General features: G+C 39.4%; 1 protein-coding gene across 2 annotated transcripts in view; it reads left to right on the top strand.

Annotated features, from left to right (window-relative positions):
* The first annotated feature begins 10,300 nt into the window (after positions 1 to 10,300).
* The window catches only part of LOC131683553 (protein masquerade), a 37,208-nt gene continuing 29,025 nt past the window's right edge, over positions 10,301 to 18,483 (top strand). The window contains exon 1 of one of the 2 annotated variants that reach the window (XM_058965613.1): positions 10,301 to 10,400. The gene's annotated coding sequence lies outside the window, so the exon portion shown is untranslated. Of the gene's footprint in view, positions 10,401 to 17,259; positions 17,369 to 18,483 lie in introns of those variants that run through there. The other variant, XM_058965614.1, reaches the window with a different exon arrangement.

Raw genomic sequence — 18,483 nt, forward strand, 5'->3', positions numbered from 1 at the left:
GGCCAGGATTACAGATTCGAACGGATGTATCAAGTATTGGGACGCCGGGCGGTTTTCCTCGAGCCGGCAGGGGTTCCTCCAGACGATTTCGTAGTACGGCTCAGATACGGATCGGGAACACACCGCGCTGCGTGTGTGATGTTGTACTGTAGATCTCGTGTTGTTGGTTCATTCGACAGATGTTTTGTCTCGTCTTGGAGTCGTATCAAACCATCGTTGGGGTACGGTAGGCGGAAGAGGGCACTTCTGGGAATAATAAGAGAAAAGATAGGGGCATTTAAATTTGGATATTGATGGTTTTGAGGAACGTGTATATAAGGGACATGTAGAGAATATCGCGGCTTGCTAGTACATCTCGAACCGGGACATTGGGTGATCTTCCTCGGGCCCGAAGGGAATCGAATAGTTGAGATCTGGCAGAACAGTACTCGGCGCATGCCCAGACAACATGTTCGATTTCGTGATAACCGTCGCCACAAGCGCAGATACCGCTATCCACGAGCCCAATACGTCGGAGATGTGCGTCCAGCGTGTAGTGATTGGACATGAGCCGAGACATCACGCGAATGAAATCCCGACCCACATCCATCCCTCTGAACCAAGGTTTCGTCGATACCTTAGGGATTATCGAATGTAGCCACCTTCCCAGTTCACCATTGCTCCATGAAGTTTGCCAACTTTCGAGGGTTCTCTGATGAGTGATACTGAAAAATTCGCTGAAGCTAATTGGTCTTTCATATATGTCACCTTGTAAAGCGCCCGCCTTAGCTAAAGAGTCCGCTTCTTCATTACCTGGAATGGAGCAATGCGAGGGAACCCAAACTAAGGTAATCTTGTACGATCTTACAGACAAAGCACGCAGGCGCTCCCAGATTTTCCCCAGAAAATATGGAATGTGCTTTCTAGGTTTCATTGACCGGAGAGCCTCGATTGAGCTGAGGCTATCCGAGACAATAAAGTAATGATCGGTGGGCAAAGTATCAATGATCCCAAGGGTATACTGAATAGCAGCAAGTTCTGCGACGTAAACTGAAGCAGGATCATTGAGTTTGAATGAGGCGGTGAGGTTTTGATTGAATATACCGAAGCCAGTGGAGCCGTCGAGGCTTGACCCGTCGGTGTAAAACATCTTGTTGCAGTCGACTTCTCGAAATTTACTATGAAAGATGCTTGGGATCACTTGCGGACGTATGTGATCCGGGATTCCACGAATCTCGTCTTTCATGGATGTGTCGAAGAATACAGTTGAATCAGAAGCATGAAAGAGATTGACACGGTTGGGATAGTATGAAGAAGGATTGATATTTTGTGCCATGTAATCGAAGTACAAGGACATAAATCGGGTTTGAGAATTGAGCTCGACATGCCTTTCGAAATTTGCAATTACTAACGGGTTCAAGATATCGCATCGGATGAGCAATCGATATGAGAGTTCCCAAAATCGATTTTTCAGCGGAAGGACGCCCGCCAGCACTTCGAGACTCATCGTATGGGTCGAGTGCATGCAACCCAAAGCAATACGCAAACAACAATATTGGATTCGCTCTAGTTTGATGAAATGTATGTTCGCAGCGGAGCGGAAACAGAAACTCCCGTACTCCATCACCGACAATATTGTTGTTTGGTACAGCCTGATCAGGTCTCCTGGGTGGGCACCCCACCATGTTCCGGTTATTGTACGGAGAAAGTTGATCCTTTGTTGGCACTTCTGTTTCAGATACCTAATGTGACATCCCCAGGTTCCTTTAGAGTCGAACCAGACCCCGAGATATTTGAAAGTTGAAACCTGAGCAATAGTTTGACCCATTAATTGAAGCTGTAGTTGCGCTGGTTCACGCTTCCTTGAAAATACGACTAGCTCAGTTTTCTCCGTGGAGAACTCGATACCTAGCTGGAGGGCCCAAGCAGACAAATTGTCCAAGGTATCTTGCAATGGTCCTTGCAGATCGACGGCTTTGGGACCTGTAATAGAGACCACACCGTCATCTGCAAGCTGCCTTAGCGTGCAGGAATTGACAAGACATTCGTCAATGTCATTCACGTAAAAGTTATAGAGAAGGGGGCTTAGACATGAGCCCTGGGGAAGACCCATGTAGCTAATTCGTGATGTCGATAAATCACCATGCGAAAAATGCATATGTTTTTCAGACAGCAAGTTTAGCAAAAAGTTGTTTAGAGTCGGTGAAAGACCATGCTGGTGCAGCTTCTCAGAAAGAATTTTGATAGAAACTGAATCAAAAGCCCCCTTTATATCTAGGAAAACTGATGCCATCTGCTCTTTGCTAGCATAAGCCATTTGAATTTCTGTTGAGAGCAACGCAAGACAATCGTTCGTCCCTTTGCCTTTGCGGAAACCAAATTGTGTATCTGACAGTAAGCCATTTGCTTCAACCCAATTATCGAGGCGAAACAAGATCATTTTCTCGAACAACTTTCGGATACAGGACAGCATCGCAATCGGTCGATACGAGTTGTGGTCGGAGGCTGGTTTTCCTGGTTTTTGAATGGCGATGACCTTCACTTGCCTCCAGTCATGAGGGACAATATTACCCTCAAGAAACTTATTAAATAAATTCAACAAGCGTCTCTTGGCAGAGTCTGGCAGATTCTTTAACAAGTTAAATTTGATTCTGTCTGGCCCTGGGGCTTTATTGTTACATGATAAGAGAGCAAGTGAGAACTCCACCATCGAAAACGGTGTTTCGTTCGCGTTATTGTGAGGGGACGCGGCGCGGTAGATCTTCTGTGCCGGGGCGGAATCCGGACAAACCTTCTTGGCAAAATCGAATATCCAACGGTTTGAATATTCCACGCTCTCATGAGTACTGTTTCGGTTTCGTAAGCGTCGGGCCGTACTCCAAAGAGTGCTCATCGATGTTTCTCTCGTTAGTCCGTCGACAAACCGGCGCCAGTAGCTACGTTTTTTGGCTTTTATCAAACTCTTCATGCGCGTTTCCGCCATCGCGTACTGTCGGTAGCTAGCTGGCAGCCCGTCGTCCCGGAAGGTCTTATACGCAGCGGCCTTCTCCGCGTACACGTCTGAGCACTCTTTGTCCCACCATGGATTGGGAGGACGCCCGCGTGAATTCGCGTCTGGTACGCGTTTAGTCTGAGCTTGAATCGCGGTATCGAGAATCAAGCCAGCCAGGAACCCGTACTCTTCCTCCGGAGGAAGCTCTTGTGTCGATTCTACTTTTTCGGATATCACGGACGCGTAGCTCTTCCAATCAATATTTCGTGTGAGGTCATACGAAACATTGATTGTATTCGGTGGCCCTGAACCGTTAGCAATATTAATTACGATTGGCAGATGGTCGCTGCCGTGGGGATCAGAGACTACCTTCCACATGCAATCTAACCGCAGCGATGTCGAGCAGAGGGACAGGTCTAAGGCGCTCGGACGCGCTGGAGGGGCAGGAATCCGTGTCATTTCACCCGTATTCAAAATAGTCATATTGAAGTTGTCGCAAAGCTCATGGAGTAGGGTAGATCGATTATCGTCATGAAGGCAACCCCATGCCGTGCCGTGGGAGTTGAAGTCACCTAAAACTAGCCTCGGTGCGGGGAGGAGTTCCGCAATATCGCAAAGCCGTCGGTGGCTAACTGAGGCTCTAGGGGGGATGTAGGTGGAAGCAATGCAAAGGTCTTTGCCTTTAATTCTAGTTTGGCAAGCGACAACTTCAATGCCTGGTGTCGAGGGGAGGTCGATCCGATTGAAAGAATAGCACTTTTTGATCCCCAAAAGTACTCCTCCGTAAGAGTCTTCTCGATCCAAGCGAATAATATTAAAATCGTGGAAGTGTAGGGTTATTTCTGAAGTGAGCCATGTCTCGCATAGGGCAAATGCATCGCATTTCAAATTATTTAGTAAGATTTTAAACGAATCGATTTTCGGGATAATGCTTCTGCAATTCCACTGTAGAACAGTGATTAAATCCTTGACCTCGTTCGATGAATTAGCCATCGAAGGATACAATCGCTGAAAGAAGGGGCCATTTCGCAGTGAACTGCATCAAAAATGTTTTTACTGCGGGGAGAAAGCTTATCAAGATACTTTTAAGGGGGTCAGAAATGTTTAACGCTGTAAGAATACGGTCCACAATGTCAGAGAAATTTATTAAGCCAGCACTGTTTTCTTTCTCTGGCTGAGATATGGGAACACTTGGGGTTTTTGATGTTCCTGGAAGTGCTGGGAACTCCTTTTCTGAGCTCAGGTTACTGAGACCGGGAGCGACTTGCTTCGGTTTTGCACCAGTACTTCCTTGAGTAGTTATTTTAGGGGGACCATGAAGAGACACCTTCTGGCCTTTACGACGAAGCTTGGAAGAAGAAATGTTCTTCCTTTTTCTACTACTTCTAGGCACAGCAGAAGATGTTCCCTCCTGGGGTTCATCACAGTCGCCTTCGTCAGTAGACAAGTTGGTAAAGATGTTCGTAGAGACAGGTGGCGTAGCTATCTTAAGCATTTCTGCAAAAGATCGCTTAGAGCGTCCCTGAAGGGAACGCTTAAGATTTTCCTCGCGCTGTTTGTACGCGGGACATGAAGGGAGATCATGTGGGTTTCCCCCACAGTAGAGACACTTTTCGACATCTCTACCACAGGAATCATCCGCATGATTCCCACCGCATTTCCCACAGCGGGCTTTATTGCTACAATGGGAGGCTGTGTGTCCCAATTGTTTGCAATTAGTACAGTTCATGACCCGCGGCACAAAGAGGCGAACAGGTAGACGAACCTTGTCAAAGAGGAGGTAATTGGGCAGGGCAGAGCCGGCGAAGGTCACCCGATAAGAGTCTGAGTTGACGTATATTTTCTTGCCGTCAGCTGCGACTGATGCTGAATGCAAACGTTTGCATTCCAGTATCTTCACTGGCTTAAGCATGGGGTCTTTGAAACAGCCAGTCCCATATTTTAGCAGGTCCTCGCAATTCAGACTCGAATCGGAAACGACCCCACTGACTTCAACCCTGCTAGCTGGAATATAAACCCGGTACTCCTTCGTAAAGGGCTCGTAGCCAGCAATATCGTTTGCCTGAGCAGAACTGTTAACCACCACCCGAAGCTTATCAGGGCGAATTTTCGATATTTCTGTCACGGCCGAATACCGATCCGTCAGAACTCGTGAAATCTGCAACAGATTCAAACACTTTTTTTCTTTGGTCCGGAAGAAGATCACAAATGGCCCGGTGGCCGAGCTCGGATATACCTTGAGCCGGGGAGCCGATTTTATTTCGACGTCCATCTCACCTTGAGATGAACCGCCGTCAGGGGAAGTCATTTTTGCACGGGCCTATTGCCCAGTGCACGTTATTAAGACAACCAAGAAGGGGAAACGAAAACTAATACTTAGCTTGTGTATGTAACGGTATCCAGACGGCTTACTAAAAGAACACTGCTTCACTTCACTGACCGGCTAACGGTACTCAGAAACAGAATCACAAAAGAAGGGAAAAATAATGAAACCTCAACTAGGCGTAGAGTGTGCCAATAACCTTGAACGCGGATTAACACTATTTGTCGCTATAGAGTGTACGGACCGATGACAAAAGACTTCTATCTCGACTGAGTGCTCGATAACGAATGTCAGCAGGAACTATGAAACATTCGCAATAAAATAATAATGCATGGTCAGAATCGTCTCATTCCCTCATATTTCACAATTTCTAATTCTTTACGCGTGCTGCTGTATTTTGAGAGAGATCTGATAACTGCATCTCATTTAATGAATATTTGTTTGTTTTGTTATAGCCAGAGTAAATTTGCAATGAAAAACATTATTCCATCTTTATGAGTTACCATCCATTGAATAAATATTTAGTCCATTGATATTTATAGCAAATTTTATGCTCAACATTAGCCGCGAACAAAGTTTTTTGGTAACGTGTCATGGTGTTGTCTGTGTAATTTCACAATTTTCGTGAATAGACCCATTGGGTAACTGTGAAACGATGACGTATAGGGGACAGTGGAATTTTCTTGTTTTTGTGGTCTGTCTCAAAATGTGAATGGGTTCCGATTTTCCACAGTAAATACTTCATAAAGTGCAAAATTGGTAAGTTTGGACAAATTTTGTAGAAATTCTCGCTACTTTCAGGATTGCAGCCAATATGCATATATGGTAGTCCTATGTTACGCGATGATATAGTAATTTCTTTCGTAAGCAAGTGATTTTCGCCTCAGTATAACTTTAATTCGAAGCGTTAGGATAATTCTTCGTCAAAACAAAAGAACAGAATTTACAAATAGAATATTTCACTATAGACGACGTCGTGTTTTACAGTTCCTACCCATGGGGCACAATGGTACATTTTACCACCGACTGTTTATTACCCACAAGAATTTATTTCCCGTGAGTTTAACCAGTTGGAAAAAAATATGTATTAGGGGAATTATGGTTAAAACCGACACCTTAAGCTTAACACTTTTTCTAAGTTGCCACAAAACCAATAAAATTATAATTTTAATGCACAATTCTTCTTAACAAGACTTAATTTTTTCAGCGCTTCGAAAAATTAATTTCATTAAAAATTATTGGTTGTAAAACTTGGAAAACAAAGTGACTTTTTGTAGGCACTGCGAGTAAAACCGACACCCCCTTTAATTTATTTTCTCTCCACTTTATTAAAATCTTTATCTTGATTGAAAATTAGATATATGCGTGTTTAATAAAGTGTGAGTATGTATGATGCAAATATGTGCTTTTTATTGCTTCATCATGTAGTGAGGGGAAGAAAGTTCGAAAGCGTAGTACTATAAATAAGAATATTTTATGCTATAGGATTATTTATTGATATGAGTATTTCTAAATAATCCTTGCGCACATCATTGCAACCTCCAGTGTCATTTTATTTCGTATGAGAAGATTTGGAAGCGTTTTACGTTCTGCTAATTGGATTCATTCACTTATAAGTGACACACACTCATCTTAGTAAAACTATCTTTTTCAGATTTGATTTTTCGGACTCTGATTATCAACGATCTATTGGGGTATACATAATATCATTGTCTCATTGTGATAAAGTTCGTCTATGACAAACCAAGAAAACACTAGACATTCGGTTTGATGGGCTTTTTGCAGAAATAGCAAAAGCTTCGATAGAATCAGATAAGCAAAAATTCCAATTTTTGATTTTTAAAGAGACTTATAAGAAATAAACACAATAAAAGTATTTCTGTGTATTTCAGCTATTACTATAGTGTGCTAATAGTGTAATTGAAGTGTCACAAAGATCCCCAGCCTTTTGTAATGAATCGCAACTAAACATTTCTCAAACACGTCTTCAATGCACCTAGTTGATCATAGGAATTTGGGGTGATTTGAAAAGCTTTTGTTCGATTAAAACCTTAAAATCTACCAACGAAATTTTACATCCAGACGAGTATGAACACTGCTATCGTATGTTTTGTTTATTTTTATGACATTCTGCGCACCAACGTAAATCCAATTTTTCTTCAAATGCTCTACATAAACGTACTAATAATAATGTATCATTATGAAATGAATAAAAAAATTTATTTCTAGGAAAAGTTGTGGGGTGTCGGTTTTACCCACAGTGTCGGTTTTTCCCACAATTCCCCTACTTAACAATGTACCACTTTTGGCTACCCAAATATCACATATTATCATCAAATTTAAATCGTAGAAAACTACAAGGGGCAGCCCTATGGGGTTGCACGAACTGTAGACGTAGGACTATACTACTTAGTGTAAAATATTTATTTTCTTAGTACTTAGTGTGTGGGAAAAAACACCCGGACCGGTGAAGAAAAATCAAATTTTAGACAATATAATGACGTCTCATGTATAGAACAAGCTTTCTAGTTGCTCTCAAACAGATCCTAAAAGTTTAAACACCCATGGATAACCCCAAGTTTGTAGATGTGTTTCGATGCCACAGGATTGTAAAATGGTTAATATTGCGTCATGAAAATTCAATTCTTCCGTGACAATTTTTTTTTGCCTGCAAAATGCCCTGTGTGTATGCAAAGCTCATGATTTGTTGGGATATTAAGCATTGATCGGAAAATGCATACATACAGGACATTTTGCAGGTCACCAGAAGCTGTTCATTTTACCCACTCGCTATAAACATGTCTCATTTTTGGACATGTTTAGAAATCAAGAATCATGTTTGAAAAAATGTGTTTATGACGAAGTATTTTTACCAGATATGTACAAAACATGTCTAACAAGAAACATAAGGTGATAACTCATTCACTTATTAATTAGAAAATAATGACTTTTCTTAAGGTGAAGATATGTGGAAGCCAGGAACGCACGCTTGTTGCTAGGCACCGACGCGCTTGTTTACATTGAGAAAAAATGAAATTCGAAGTGAAAATTCAAACGCACAAATGAGAGATTTCGGACATTTTACTTCAGTCATCTGCACATTGGCAGAAAATGAAGTTGAAGTTAGTAAACGATTAAAGTTTCGCGGGTGTTCATTCAGTGGTGTGTGATTAAAGTGCATTTGAAAAAGTGTTCTGAAAATGAGAAGAGGAAAAATAAGAGTGTTTCGAAAAGAAACCCTAAGTGAAGAGGGGTGATATTTTCGCACAAAATGAGATCTACAGATGGAATTCAGTCAAAAACTCGGGTTGATTGTATAGGAAAATGTTCTAGCTTCCTCAAGTAGCAGTTTCGTGGTACACCGGCAAGGTTAGTATATTGAAAAACGTATTTTTATATTGGCTCATGTCAGATACATGGTTAGGCAGGGGAGAGGGGTATGTGCGGCGTAGGAGCTATGTTGTGGCTTGCATGTATAATGTCCTTAACGTGTTCATTTTACCGCCAGTTCCCCTACCTACCAACACATTCGCCCCAAACATTGAACCCAACGTTCAATGCAAAATGAGTCAACGCTGATGATGATGGGTAGAGCGAAAGAGACAACTAGTACCACCACGACACTATTAGTGCGTTTCACCAAAATTCCACGCGGCCTTTCCCGATTGAAAGGAACGGCCGCGCTTAGCCTATCTGTCATAATATCGTGATTTTGCATAGCGAAGGGCTGAATGATTTTTTTCCAAACAACAGCCCTGCGTTATGTAACAATTTGTGCAGGTTGATTATACCAGTTGCAAGTGGGGCCAAATTCACCAAGTTCCGTAAAGTTCCTTTTAAATTACAGAATTGATAAAATTGCTTAGATGAGCAAAACTAATTAATCAAATCCCGTTTTAAAAACTGTCCTTGCGCTTAAACCAAAATGGGAAGCTTATTACTACCACTACATTACTTAATTTCAAGCGCAAATAGCAAATACTTCTAGCTCAGTTACACTGGTTGTAAAAAACACAGCGCACTGATCTGCTTCGCCAGCCGTTCAACAGTGAACTGAGCGTGTCTGGCCAAGTCCGTTCTTTAAATAGTCGATGATGACGTTATTCATAGAAGCGTTGCGCGCTAGGTACACCAATCCGTCGTACAGGGCTTGGGAAGCGCTATCTTCTGTGTGTAAATGCGCGATATTTTGACAAGGTTGTATATTATTTAATTTTTTAATGCTATGATATCAAAAATCTTTGGGTTTATCTATTAGTATCTATTCTTAGAAGTATTTCGGGGCGATTTGCGCAAAAAATTTGAAAATTTATCGTGAGATGGCTGAATTATATGCGTTTAAAATTGGACCACTTTTCGTTACATACCATTTTTGTAGAATTTGCAGAGTGCACCCCCATATCGAAAACAAAGACGTAGTCCTACGTCAAAAAATGTGTTTCACTGTTACCCCCTCTCCCCTATATTGCTGTTACTACGCTGTTGAAATTAAATTCCCTGGAAAATGTGTAACTCAAGTAAATAAGCCGTTGTTAGAAAAAGTGAATTTGATTCTGTTTCCCCTTAAGGTGCATTTATAGTATTATGTTTATTTTCACCCAGCGTTTGGTATTTATATGATTAACAAAGGGAAAATTCATACTTGCTATCGATGCAGCAAGTAAATAGTCCGATTTTATGCGCAACCGAAAGTGTGCGAAAATGCCCAACCAGAATGATGACACCACTCCAAATATTGGTAATGTCTTTTCAAGAGAAATTACCCATGAGCACACCATAGCAAATCTAACACCGCAAAGGAAACAAAATAACTAATCTATCTTCCCCTATACCTGTTCAAAACCACAGGAAAAATGTACGAGAGACTCCCAGGGTTTGCAAAAGAGCAAAAAAAACCAATCAGGCTACTTTATATCTCCTTCAGCTACATCTTCCATTTGTTCCACCTTCTGTACTGCGCCTGCCGAGCGTTTAACATTTTTCGCGATCATTAGTCTCTCGTTGCAATTCGTTAGGTGTGGACGCAGTGTTGAAACAGTAAGAAAGCAGAGGAAAGAAAGTGACCTCAGAAACAGTTTTTTTGCCTTTCGTACCTCCACTTGGAACGTAAGTGTTAAGTGAAAACGAAATCGATCACCTTTAAATAATATCACGATGGACATATCTTCTATCATCGTATAAAAAGAACATAATACGAGGAAGTTCGACTGACGAAAGCTGTTTGTGAAATAGGTTAAACTAGATCGGACGACGACACGCTTTCATTTTCATTTTATTGGAGCATTGTCCTCATTATCAGATGCAAAATTTGATTAAACAATATTACTAACTTGGTCAGGAGTTAACTTTTCGTAACTAGATGCCAACAAGCAAAAATGTATGTTGAATTTGAATAGCACGAAATTATGAAAAGCAGTCATAACGGTGCACTGAACACGATATTGCTGAAACACTCATCATTCGTTCAAAAGAGTAGGCAAATTTCAACTACCCGTCGGTCGACTCGACGGTTGGTTTATGATTGTAAATGAGCAGGCGAATGAAGGAACCACCTGGAGAGGATCGCCGACTGTAGTAAATGATAAAAATCTGCCTTGAACGAAACTGTGGAACCCAAATATGTAACCTTTTGCATTTACCTAGGTACAGTGAGTCACAATGAAAGTCGTTCACCTTCTGATTTTATTTTGTGTACCCTTAAATTCCTAAACATGTAAACGAATTTATGATTATGTACTAGTTTTCTATTACATCTGATCTAAGTTCCATTTTTACTCATATTTATTTAAATCAGATTCTTCGTTTGAATGCGGAAAGAAAAAATATATGTATAGACAAAGGCAGCATCACAGCGAAATTTGTCCACTGAAGTATGAGCTCCTTTTATGTAAACAACTATACCTATCGATAATAACTAAAATACTATCTAGCGGGAAGCGCATCATTCTATAGAACTAAACTATAAACATAGTCAAATTGTTTTGCACTTATTCAGTTCTTTCTGGCAGTGGCGCAGTTGTAATCAATATTAGATGAATAAAGTCAATTTCGACTTACAGAGAACAGTATAGTTAGTCAATGTTAACATAGATATTCATACTGACAGCGATTCCAAGACCGTTTATTCAAATTTTAATAAGAACTGGTTCATAATGTATTTCAACAACTTTACTCGGGGCTTCACAACCATCAGAAGTGGTAAATGGAACCAAAAACAATTTTATTAAATAGCACATTTTAACGTTGATCAACAATAAATTCTAGAGAAAATTTAGAATAGGACGTAAGTAACAAGAAGAGATTCTCTTTGTGGTTTTTATCTTCTGTTCATTAATCGGTCGTTTCAGCATTTAGCAATCAACTCTTTGCATAATATTCTAGTATAAACCATCGGCTTTCGATATGTACTGCGAAATTAGTGCAAAGTGTTATTTATAGTGACGCAGTGATAATCGAAAGAGAAAGTAAACGAAGAGAGGCCCTCAATGTTAATTACGTCCTATTCTAAATTGTCTCCAGAATTATATTATTCAATTTTTAAACCTCTAGTGTAAAAACGCTCAGGAATTACATGGTAGATGTTTCACTTCAGAAAAATGCAGGAAGTTTGGATAATGGGGCATTTAATAAAGAAAATGCGGTTTCTAGACTAAATGCCGAAAAATCTGATATTTTTGAATTTTACCGATAACGAATATACTTCTAATTTGTTCCTGAGAGTTTTCCACGTTCAACAAGATACATTCATAAAAAATGATTGAAGAATAATGGAGATATATTCACAAGAAAATGATACAATTTGATATCATGCCCTAGAGCCCCAACTTCTCATATTCGGAGAGAAGGCGCAAAAGTTTCGTTTGATGTATGTATGATATGCAGCATATGTTGTTAAAATGGGTTCCTCATATTCTCCCATGTCCCAAAATCACGTATTTTTCGAGATACGAAAATATCTCCAATCAAATACCAAAATTTATTGCCTTTAAAAAAGGTATAAACTAATTTTCCGAAAGCCACTTCAAAAGTTGTAGCATTTAAAATATTTTTACGTTCGTGCAAAGTAAATGTATAGGATTCGCTCAAACATTGAAAACTCTCTCCGAGACCCGGAGGACCAATCGGGTTAATCGAAAGGTCTAACGTGACCATTAGACGCTATTATTATAATTTTTGGATATGTTGTTAACTTTATGAGATATGAGGGTAATTTTGTCAAAACACGACACATAACTTTCAAACAAATGTATTGTCAAAATCTGTTTACAATCGGCGGAGAAATTAAACAATTTATATTTTGATTCCTCACTTGCCAATTTTCAATAACTCAAAATGAGTCCGTTGCATAAAACATTGGTTTACTACAGGGCGGACCCAGGAAAAAAATTCGGGAGCGGTTCGAAATTTCGATTTTAAAATTAATATTGTTGGGTAGACGAGCCCTTATTCATCTCATTAGTCACTATGTCACACTATTTCGCTGATAACTCGGCTTACAGTGATTGGATTGCGTTTGAGTGGGTATAACTTTTTAAGATGCACTCAGAAAATTACAATTCATGCCTCTTTTTGAAGAAAATAATCTTAGTATTTGAATGGAGATGTTTCCATTTCGCGAAAAATACGGAAAAGTGGGGTACTGGTCACGAGCATACGAGAAGTTGGGGTTATGGGACCTTTTATCATTCGTATTAAATTTTATCATTTTCTCGTGCATATATCTCTATTATTCTTCGATGAATTTTCATAAACTGTACCTTATGAATCCTTATGAACAAAAAAAAAAGAATTCGTTACAGGTAAAATTCAGAAATGTGAATTTTTTTGACATAAGCTCTTTTTTATTAAATATCCTAATACCTCAACTTACCGTATTTTTCTATAAATGAAACTTTTCTCATGTGATCCGTATTTTACGTTAAAATTAGTAAATTTTTTAATAATTTATTGTGGAATCGAGCCTAAATGCCAAAAAATCTGCCGTTTCTGAATTTTAGAGTTAACGAATCCATTTTTATTTTGTTTCTAAGGACTTTACACGTTCAACAAGGTACATTTTTTGAAAATTGATTGAAGAATAATAGAGATGCACGCACGAGAAAATGATAAAATTTAATATGAAAGACAAAAGGCGTCATAACCCCAACTTCTCATATTCGGCCAAAGATCGCAAAGGTTCCGTTCGATTTCTAACATTTTTTCACATTAGATTGGGTCACATTCAGTTTGTGTCATATCGTGTTACTACCATAGGCAATTATTTGCATTTCAGGGGGTTCGAAAGTAGCATACACAATTTTAAAACACCTGACCTAAGCTCGTTCGTGATTGGTTGCCACCAATTCCATGGTATTTATGTTGTAACGACATTTAATTAACAAGGCAAGGCGTGAAATATTTTTCAATATTAAGAGCCATAGTACTCAAGGAAGAGCAAGGAGTTGAAGGAGGAAAAATTTGAAAAGCGTGAAAGCTTGGAGTTTTCTGACGTCTTAACCCTTTGTCTTCTACCGCAGGAGTCAGGTTATTTGAACATTTTCTAAATGCGAATCACCTGAGTCTGCGGCAAGTACGGACAAGTGTAAAACCGCTGACTTATTCTTAGTCGTTAATAAAATAGAAACTAATTTCATGTTCCTTGCCGAAAATTTTGAACAGAAAGGATTGTGATTCTGGTCGGTGATTATTATGATTTGGCCGACTCCGTGGACTGACAGTAAATTATAGTTTGTGCAGCTCTACGCTAGTAAATGAAAATCTCTCACCCATATTTTCTTTGAAAATCAAATTATTCCTTATCAGCAATTTCAAACTATCAATCAAGAATTGAATTTAAAAAAAATTTCCTTCATCAACACATACGGGAAAAAAACCCGATTTTAAATAATCTGACTGAAGCTCGTTTGTGATTGATTCCCGCTTATCTCATGCACGGGATCGCCAATCTTGAGTAGGTTTCATTCGAAGTTCAACCTCTTTGACGATGGAAGTAAACTGATTTCGTTTGATCGCCAGCCCCTTTGGTTTCGAACGTAAACTGGACCGAGTACAAAACCGATGGTCGTAAGTGAGTACACTCGTGCTGGCTACAGCACATATACGATCGCTATATCTGAACGCGACCAGAGCTTAAAAAATTGACATCCAAGCTTGAACTTGAAAGAAAACGAAATTCAATTCATGCCCGTTGCGATGAATGAAATTTTTGGTTCACTTCCTTCGTCATTTGTTCTCCCGACGCAGCGCATTCAGGTATGGACATGTTCGGTTTCAGAAGCAAAGTGAATTTTATTTCTTTGCTAGCTCTGAGAGGGATTATTGAGCAAAAGTGCACCAGATATAGATTACGCAGTTCACTTATGCTCGAAAATGTAGAAGATGCTAACTTCTGCCTTCAAACTGTCGACATAATAACAAATAAATGCTTTGGTTGGTGAATGAATTTATATTTCCTCTGCACTCAAGTATTCGATTCTGGATGGTCAGTTGGAAAGTGAATGAGTGAGGCGTTGAATCTGAATGTCGGTTTCGGTAAATGCAATCAGAAATAGGTTACGATTTTGAAATTTCGTGGCACTGAACGCGATATAAGAGGAAAGGTGAAGGAAAAGTCAAAATCTCGCCCAGTTCGCGCCAGTCTCCAATTCCCTGTCGACCGAATACATCGTTTGCTGAGAAAGAGTCTCTACGCCGAGTGTGCCGGTGCCGAAGCACCCGTCTTCCTGACAGCAGTGATATAATATCTTTCCGCCGAAGTATTGGAGCTGTCAGGATACGCTGCCTGTGATAATAAAAAACCAACATCATTCCCCGTCCTTCGCAGCTGGCCATTCGAAATGCCGAAGAGCTGAACAAATTGCTCACTGGCTTGACTATTGCCCAGGATGGAGCGTTGCCTAACATCCAGGCCGTTCTGTTGCCGAAGAAGGATTCTGCAATCTAAATCGCCAACGTACAATTTAAGCGTTTGACATGTTTTTTTTTTTGCAATGCCACCCTAAGTAGTAAAAAGTTCATCGTCTAATGGGCCATACATTGAAATAGTTTCACATCCACCATGCTTACTATTTTGATTAAATAAGATTTTTTTTCATTTCCGAGCGATGGGTATAAAGTAGCAGACATATAGAAAAAATCGGTAGATAATGTTTGTGACATATCTGGAGTGTCATGACAATCCTTCGGACTGCTATTTCAAATCTAATGATATTCAACAAAACCTTGTTTGAATGAGAAATTTTCAAATATTCCTAATGATAATTATGGTGATTCGGAAAAAAAGTCTGCGTTGGTGTTGATAGGGTATGCACTTGATTAAAAAATCATTGGATTTTGCTGACTTTTGTCCTCTTTGTTTTCATTCATATGTATTTCATGAATTTAATTTTGACATGATTGTTGTAATTTTATTGGTGTATTGTAAGCATTGGTCTGTGATATAGAAAGTACGGTATATCTTAAGCTTTCTACATTAGCGTTTTTCACAAACCAGATTCAATGCATTACTTTCAAGTGTAGTTGCTGCTTCAGAATCAGAGGTAAGACGAAGCTTATTTCATATTTTGCTACATTGAAATGTCTGTGTAAAAACCTCCCGAAACAACAATCTCATAAATTCATATAACGAAAAATTGTTTTTCTTGTCTTTAATAGTTGTATCTGACGAAATATATACAGCAACCAGCAGCGTTTTAACTCCTTTTACCGCTGAAAAGGGCTATTTTTTGATAAAATAAAAATTGTCCATGCAGAAAGCAGAAGATATATTTCGTACTTTTCATATCTAAGACCAAAACTTTAGTTGATTGATCCAGTTATTTTATTTGAAATCTACAATATACAATACATGGCAAAATTATAGCCGAAGACCTAAACCTACATCAATCATGTCATGTTGACAGAAGTCAACAGCCTCCAACGATCTTCGAATTCAGCGTATCACCCGTCAACACCAGCGATAATATCAATGGATATTTTCTGATCAATCATAATTATTATAAAGATTAATTTGAAAATTTCCCATTCAAACGTGATTCCTTTGAATATCATTAGATTTCAAATAACACCCATATTTTTTAATATACAGTTTAATGAAATGCATCGAGCAAATTTTGATAATTACATATTTTAGTTCAGATCGTGTTTTATATCAAGGTAATGATTTCAAAGGCACTCGTTGTTTTGTCATTTTATTATATTTTCTCCGTCGATATGCACGACCAGATTAGTTAACAATTTAGGCAATATTGCAGTGTGGAATGAGAATAATATGACGAAATAGCTATGTAATCTGCCAGTGTCTTCGTCGCTACGCAACGCAAATTAGAGCATAATACGCTTAAATGCTTTATCTAATTCGAGAATCTATAAAGTCTGGTCATGATGGTGATATAACCAGTCGACATGTATGTATGCTGTTCACTGACTTACCACTCCTTAAAGACTGAATCAGGTTCGTCGCTGAATGACTGGTCCAAGTCCTTAACATGACAAAATTGATTCTGAAGAAATCAGATACCTCGAACTGTTTTGCGTGGAATGTATCAAAATCAGAAAATACATTATGTTTTACAAAAGCGACAAATTCAAGTCAACAAATATTTCATGAGCAATTATGGCACAAACTACAGTAAGATCCCAAATTGTACGGGTAAACCTCATAGGAAACCTCATACGATAGCGATGTCGATAGTTAATTTAGTCACGAATTTTCCTAGACAGATAGTCAGATTTCAGCGTGTACGTTGGCAGGGAATATTCCTTCAGCCGATTCTTCGCCAGCCAATCGCACTGCGCAATACCTGTCTGGAATCAGCCATGGCGTAGTCGATGAGGAAGAAAGTCTGCAAAAGAAAGAGGCGATAGAATCGGTTGAACGGAAAAAGAGGGAAGCAGAAAAGAAAGCTTGGGGCTGACCATTCAAGAGCAATGTTAAGTAACTTTATTGTGGAGTTGACTTTAAGCCCGGTCGGACGTGTGGGTAGCTAATCGTGAAGAATATCCGTGCTGCTGGTGAAAAGTGGTGCCGTGTTCTCATTCCTGCCTATTTGCATATTCAATTTTGCTTCGAGTAGGTACGATCGGGGAGTTTGAGTATAGATTTGTGCGCATTTCGCACTAACCCGCATAGTTCTGAACAATATCTATCTTCCTTCGCACAACGGTCAAATCGGTGGATGTAAGAGCTGTGAATTAAATTTGAAAGTTCGCCTCGGCGGTAGGCGAATGGAGAGTATTTGGTGCATAACGTTGATTCATTGCTGTATACTGTACGAACATAGAAAACTTTTACTTTAATTTAAATGACTTATCGTTGATTGAAATCGGTGCTTCTAATTATTTGTCGGTGTTACAGTGAAAGAAAAAATGTGGAAGCAAGTGAAGCCGAGGAGAAATGTGGCTATTGTCGGTGCTATTTTTTCGTTCACCTGTAGAAAACAGTTGCACGGTGATGGATTAGCATGGTTTCGTGGCAAATCGTCATCCCAGCAATGACACCTCTGCGGTATATTTAATGTCAACCACAGACAGATGAGTAAAAGGGAAAAGTTGTAGATAATTGGTGTTTTATTGAATATCTGGAGTCAAAGGGTGAAATTGCTGCGAACGTCAGCAATTGGTATGACCCAGAAAAAATACGCCGAGCCGGATGGATGCACCTAAGAGCTAACTAGATAAAACCTGATCTCGAGTGCAGAACCCGTTTCGCAGCGACCGGAATGCATTGCAGACGGGGATATGTGTTGAGTTACAGTTATTATAACACCCCACAGTACGCGAGCTGATTATGCTAGCAAGAGCACTTTGTGAATCAGAAGTACTCTTAAACAACCCTTTCAGTTTTTTGATGATTCATTTCTCGAAATGACGAACATATACGTAATGTCCCATTGGGTACAAATATTTAATATATGAACTGGAATTCGGTTTTACCTCTCTTACTTAATCAGCATAATGCTAAAATATGATATTTTAGCAAGCCTATTTTGAATTGTCGGTAGTGTTTGTTATTTTGAAATGATTGGACACGAAGAATGCTTATTCATACTTACGGAATGTACTGATTGGTAGTACATGTTCAGTAATGTGTACGCATTGCTTATTTTATCCCTTTAACCCTTTCATGCCCAACTTTTTTTGCGCATATAATGTTCTAAATTTATTTTTTTCGACTGTTGAGATTGAGAAA

The sequence above is a fragment of the Topomyia yanbarensis genome, chromosome 2 (genome assembly GCF_030247195.1).
Source record: "Topomyia yanbarensis strain Yona2022 chromosome 2, ASM3024719v1, whole genome shotgun sequence".
Classification (NCBI taxonomy): domain Eukaryota; kingdom Metazoa; phylum Arthropoda; class Insecta; order Diptera; family Culicidae; genus Topomyia; species Topomyia yanbarensis.